The 6,000-nt window shown below is 47.5% G+C and overlaps 1 protein-coding gene across 2 annotated transcripts in view; it reads right to left on the bottom strand.

Annotated features, from left to right (window-relative positions):
- Window positions 1-1,669, bottom strand: part of RASGRP2 (RAS guanyl releasing protein 2) — a 304,234-nt gene extending 302,565 nt beyond the window's left edge. For both annotated transcript variants that reach the window (XM_044269509.1, XM_044269505.1), the window contains exon 1: window positions 1,549-1,669. The gene's annotated coding sequence lies outside the window, so the exon portion shown is untranslated. The remainder of the gene's footprint in view (window positions 1-1,548) is intronic.
- Between the last annotated feature and the right edge of the window lie 4,331 nt (window positions 1,670-6,000).

The raw sequence follows: 6,000 nt of genomic DNA on the forward strand, positions 1-6,000 counted from the left end.
GTCATTTTTTTCAAGATAAAAAAAACACTATTGAATTTAATTTGCAAATATCTGAGATAACAGAAAATTAGCGATAATCCACATGCGAATCCCGCGGCTGGGCGTCACCCAGGCACTATCATGCTACATTTACCCTGCAACTGATGTCAGCTGACCCGACATCTCTCCCAGTGACAGTCGATTGACTGCACCAGTTCAGTATAAAACAAGCCCTGTGAGCTATAAACGTATCACACCAAACTGTCAGCAATGTAAGCATCTGTGGGGGCACTGCCACCTGCGAACTCTCATCCCCAAGCCACAGCGCTTCAGAGCGAAACATAGATCAAGGCAGTCAGGGCACCTGTTGCTTCAGGGCTAATGCACACAGCCGTTGCCGGCCGTGGACCTTTTTTTCGGACCACATACAGCGGGTCCGCAATACACGGGCACCGGCCATGTGCACCCCTGGAGATGCAGTGCGGAACAGAAGCACGGACTGGAAGCCCACTGAAGCACTACGGAGGGCTTCCCTGGTGTTTCTGTCCGTGCCTCCGCACAGATGTTGCCCGTGCATTCGGGACCACAAACTGCGGTCCCCAATGCACGGAACGTTCGCACAACGGACATGTGCATGAGCCCTTAATAAAAAAATGTATATATATATTAGAGAAAAAAAGTTTGCAAGTATGTACCTAGCCTTCAAATGACACAATTCCGGCTCCTTGCAGCCACCACTAGGTGTCACTCACTGCATAAGAATATCTATAGATCCCACTGCCGGCTATAACATCTGTATGCAGTGAGCGCCCCCTAATGGCCAAAGCATTTAAATGCCATCTCCAGTGGTTATATGAAGCATCATACACTGTCCTGGTAATAAAGCCACCCTCAGGGTCACTAGGGGCCACAAATAACTGCACTCACAGACATTATGATTAGTGATTGAGCACATCCATTCTGATAGCAATGGAACATATATATAGCTCAATAGACAACGCAAGAATCTAGTGACGCCCCCCATATGTACTATGCTCATACAGCAGTCTGCCCCCCACAAGAAACACACCCCAAGACCAGCCTTCACCTCAGAGACCTGACGCGTTTCATCATGTCACTCACACCAGGCACTGAACCCATCATGGCAGGGGCAGCGACTGAGCATGCCCCGCACCCTTACAACTATATGATAAATTGGAAAGTTCTTCACTATGAACTATGTAGATGTACACATGTAGCAGAGCTGAATCTGTTATTTGGCACAACTTATTTGCAGAGTGTTAGCTGTGGTTCTGAACAAGCTGACACAATATCTGTGGCCATACAAATAGGGGGCAGCCAAATGACAAGCTCAGCTCTGCTACTTCTGCCTCTCAGCAGCAACCTGCAGACCTGAATGTACATAGAAACTGACAGACATGAACGGAGTATAGAAAGTAACAGTACTGGGATGCAGATGGACAGAAGCAGCCCACAGACACGACTGGCATCCAGCTAAGGGTGCCCCCAGTGACTACAACCCCCAGCATCCCCGCCGGCAGAGAGCAGGCAGAGCAGCATTGTACCTACCTCAGCCCGGAGCTTGTGACAGGACTCGGCCCCTCCGTGTCACTTTTCAGCGCCCAGCCCCCCTCCTGTGCTAGAATGTGACTTACACTTCCTCCCCGAGCATCTGGCCAGGAAACTGCAGCAGATAATCAACATATTGCGTTTAACCCCAACAAAACCACATGGTGTCCTGGCATGTGAGGAGCCCGGTGTGCCCCAGGAGGGCAGCCAGCGCCCCATTACCTCTCACAGGACCTCACCCAGCTTAGGGCAATGACTGGTAGTAAATCTGCCATCAGCCATGGGAGACATGTGCCCCCAATGTGGAGAGATCCCACAGCTTCTCACTTGTTGGATGGTCACAGAGGGACACTTTGCTTCATTGTGTGACATCCATTTTTCTGCATATTTATACATTTCACTCGTGCACAAATTATCTGAAGACAGAAATTTCTAGAGTCTAAATTGCATCAAATAATGAAGTAATATGCAAGGCGGCTCGAATATATTGATAGGAGCCGGACAGACACTTTCTGGATCACTATTGTGAATGTAATAATGCAATTCTATACCTCAGGTCCAAAAGAGGGACTTGGGTCAAAAATAGGGACTGTCCCTCCAAAAGAGTGACACTTGGGAGGTCTGAAATCCCAACTTTTTATTTTTAAGCAAATTAGTCCCTGGGTGCAACAAGGGCGTGTCCATTGCACCTTGTTGCACCCAGAGGCTCGGCTCACTTGCATTGATGCATTTGACTGGCAGTGAAGACATGAAGTCTCACAGCAGCATGTTCAGTGCATGTGCAGTACAGGGCCAGAGATAGCAAGGCAGATGGGTGATCTCCAGACCTGTACTGCGCATGCGTCAAACACTCTGCTGCGAGACTTCAGGGCCAGGCATTAGTATGTCTTCACTGCCTGGTACTGTCAGTCAAAGCGGTGTGGGCACGGACATCAAGTGAGCGGAGCCTCTGGGTGCAATAAGGTCGAACGGCAACGTTCTCGGTGCACCCAGGGACTCATTTGCTTAACAATAAAAGCATACCTCCCAACCGTCCCAGATCCGGAGTGACAGTCCCGGATTTCAGTGGCTGTCCCACGGTCCCAGTACGGGGAGATATTTCTCGCTCTCAGGCAGCTGTCCCTGCTTCAGCAGAGACAGGTGCCTGTAATGATGAAGCAGAGAGCCATTGCTCCTCCTACACAGACCAGGCAGCCAATGTGGATCCTGCTGCTGGGGAACGAGGTGAGTATGTGGAGTTTTTTTTGTTTTTTTTTTACTTTCTGTGAGGGGGCACAATCCTGGGCATATTTCTGAAGGGGCACAATCCTGGGCATATTTCTGAAGGGGCACAGCTGCGCATATTTGTGAGGGGGCACCTAACTGGGCATATTCCTGTGAAAGGGCACCTAACTGGGCATATTACTGTGAGAGGGCACCTAACTGGGTATATTACTGTAAGAGGGCACCTAACTGGGCATATTCCTGTCAGGGGCACAGTCCTGGGCATATTACAGTGAGGGGGCATAGCTGGGCATATTACTGTGAGGGGGCACAGTCCTGGGCATATTACTGTGAGGGGGCTTAGTCCTGGGCATATTACTGTCAGGGGGCATGTAACTAGACATATTACTGTGAGGGGGCACATAACTGGGCATAATTACAGAATGTGGCAAGATGTCTGATGGCAGATTGTCTTTAAAATAAGAAGCTGCATCGGGACTAAAATAAAAATCCCTGCGGCTTCACTTCACAATAGTCCAGAGGTCCCCTGAGGGCCTCACCGACGCCTCAGTGCTGGTGCTGATATGTAGGGCAAAGGGGCAGTGTTGATTTAAGATGGTAAATCGAGTTGGTGTGTTCACATCGGAGCTGAATGCTTGCTTGCTGCAGATTCCATCAAATTGGACTGGAGAAATATTTCTATGTGCAGTGTAATTTTCCCATCAAAACTACCAACCTAATGGACCCCATTGTAAGTCTATAGGATCCATCAGGCGACCGATCCAGCGCTGCGTTATGATTTCTAATTATAATGGAAACCACAATGCAAATGTGAACACAGCCTAAAATAGTATATTGTCCCGAGTTTTCCAAGCAAGGTGCAACAGAGGTGTGACCAGTTGATGGTATCCACTCAGCAGATCGGAGCCTGATCTACTGTGGGTTGTGCTCTGCTTAGGTCTTCGACCTACCGGACCCATGTGCAGCTGCGGCGCTATGCCTGTAGGAGTGGGACCAGAGGGGATGCGCCTTTTCGGTTTATTATGTAGAGGTTGTGCTGCGTTTGAATTTTACTTTGTTGCCCTTTATATGGTTGTCATTTGCTGTGACATTTCTGCCCCTAAAGAAGATTGACCTGGGTGACAGATGGTTGGCATGGGTCTACTGACTACATTTTTCAGGATGTTTGTTTGGAACTAGAGTTTCATTTGGCAGGAGGGTTTTGCACTCGCTGGTCTCATGGGAAACTACAGTGAAAGGATATGCTGGCACAGGGTGTTCTTGGGGAGTAATAGGACCTGATATATATATATCTGGCAAAGAACATGGGTCAGGGAAGATGGGATAGAAGTGTTACTGGACCGTGCTGGGCAGTGGGGAGGTGTGAAGTGAGGCCTTAGTTAGACAGAAGCACAACTAGCTTGAGATGGGTTCTCATCCACACAATTGTGTCCATGGTTCCTGGGAGGGAGAGAGACTTTAGCTGTAGAGGTAGGTGGATGATATCACAAAATGCCAGTATTTCCTGTGAGAATGACCCTAGACAAAATGGAAAAGTGCCCCCAGCTAGTGGACAAGTGCCCCCAGCTTACATAACTGTATATAACTGTACCAGTATTGCTCCTGAGAGACTTCTGTGCTGACTGAGCGGTCATATGTGGCCAAGCAGCCACCCTCACAACCTGGTGCAGCTAAAGGCGGTAAAGTAACAGCCACAGAGACCTGAGGCGTCAGACCTGTAGACTCACCACTGCTCAGCTGAAGGACTGCAAGGGTTTCCTGTTCTAGATTGTGTAACCACCAAGATCTGTGGCTCCTTGTGAGTAGTAAAGAAACTGCTATGTATCCTCTACACCCTGCATCTCACATCACAATTTGATCATGAAAAGGGTGCTGCTGTTTTGCTCTGACATCTACCAGGCTTCCCACAGGAGGGGTATGCATTCTGAGACAGACAATCCTCCTGCTTCTTTGCCATATATACTTATTTTGGTAATTAAATCCTATATGAATCAAGGTGTGTGCCCCACTAGAGATGTTTTTGAGTTCATGATGCATTCTACTGTATCTCTATGACCAGCTCCTGATGTGGAAGTCACCATGTAAGGGTATACAAAGCTTCTTCACAGCATCTAACAGATGTCTTTATTTGTAATATAACGTTTTCTTGGGAAATTGTTACATATGCAATAATATAATGCAATCTTTAAAGGAACACTCCAAGCAAAACTAAAATATATGCCTAATACACGACCTGACAAGGTGGAGCATGACACAGGAAATCAAAGGGCAACAATAACAGACTTGAATAACACATATGTAAGTGACATAACACATTTGAAGAGCAGGGATCCAACGGAAAAAGGAAGACCTTTATCCAGCGCATTCTCCAAAAATTGTACACCCTTTATTGAGATTATAACCACAATGGTGGAGTAGAGACATAAATGAAATATGGTCCAAATAACACGTTTTGGGGCTATGCCCATTCTTCAAAAAGTGGACTCACCCCTCCTGGCAGAAAGCAGATCCAGTCCACCCCTACCAAGAACAGAGGAACTGCCGGAGATAGCCGAAAATAACCTAACGCTGGCGCTGCTATTTCTGGCAGTCCCATAGAAGTGAGTGAAGAGCATGCCAAGTTCACTTTGAGGTCCCCTACAGATAGGTGCACCTATTTGACATTGGTAGCATAGCCTCGTGATATGCCACCAATGTGTGAGGTGACACAACCCCTTTAAATGGGGTTTAGAACATATCAAGAGTATAAGCCATAAGTGTCTGACTCCCACCCTGTTCCTCTGCTCTTGGTAGGGGTGGACTGGCTCTGCTTTCTGCCAGGAGGGGTGAGTTCCTGTGTTACCAGTGTGTGGTGAGGAAGCACATTGCTGAGCTCCTGCTCCTAGCAAGATTATCCAGAGAGAACAATCAACACTTTGACGCAAGTGAATCCTGGAGAAGACAGACAGCAGAGTGAACAGCTATATCCAGCATTTACAGATACTGCTGTGAGGTGAGGGACTATGGCTAAGACACCCATCACCAGACTACCACTAGGCCAGAACTACATAGTGCTAAATTACAGGCATCCAACTTGCCTCCACTATCTTACTGGTGCCAAAAAGAATTGTACTGTTGCTGCTAATAAATGTATTTGAAGTTCTACGTTGCATGTAGTAAAAAGAGTTTGTTGTGTTTAACCCCTTAAGTACTGGTTCCATTTTTGGTTTAGTATTTTTCCCCTCCACA

Source organism: Bufo gargarizans, chromosome 10, assembly GCF_014858855.1.
Source record: "Bufo gargarizans isolate SCDJY-AF-19 chromosome 10, ASM1485885v1, whole genome shotgun sequence".
Classification (NCBI taxonomy): Eukaryota; Metazoa; Chordata; class Amphibia; order Anura; family Bufonidae; genus Bufo; species Bufo gargarizans.